Source organism: Parus major, chromosome 4 (genome assembly GCF_001522545.3).
Source record: "Parus major isolate Abel chromosome 4, Parus_major1.1, whole genome shotgun sequence".
In the NCBI taxonomy this organism is placed as follows: Eukaryota; Metazoa; Chordata; class Aves; order Passeriformes; family Paridae; genus Parus; species Parus major.
Window position 1 is genome coordinate 58,148,239 of NC_031771.1, and position 672 is coordinate 58,148,910.

Sequence of the window (672 nt, forward strand, 5' to 3'; positions counted from 1 at the left end):
TTTAAAATGCACCTGGTACAGTAACAGGCATTTGGTGAGGAAGCATAAGTGTAACATTTTCATAGAAGACATAGAAATGGTTAAAAATACAAAAGTTTTCCTTTGAAACAAAAGTCATGCTGCTCTATGGCTGAGTTTGCCTGGTGAACCTGAAATCTAAAAACAGTGAAAATACAAGCTCTGTCGCTCTTTATAAAAAATTGTGCAGCAATAGTGCTATTCAAGGCAACAGAGTACATTTCACAGCACTGAGAGTGGTCTATAGAGAGGTTATTTCCCAAGCTTTTTGGTTTCCTCCTTTCAAAACCTTGGCTGTTATATGGAATAGACTAAAGCAGCGGTGCCTTTGTGCAGCCTTTCCTGGAGGAGTGGGAGATGTTTATTCCAGGTGGCAGCCCCTGTGCAGCAGGCACTATGGGGGTCCAGTGTGCACTATGTGGGCCCAGTGTGCACCATGGGGGCCCTGTGTGCATTATGGGGGCCCAGGGTACACTATGGGGGTCCTGGGTTCACTATGGGGGCCCAGGGTACACTATGTGGGCCCAGTGTGCACCATGGGGGCCCTGTGTGCACTATGGGGGTCCTGGGTTCACTATGGAGGCCCAGTGTGCACCATGGGGGCCCAGGGTACACTATGGGGGCCCAGTGTGCACTATGGGGGCCCTGTGTGCA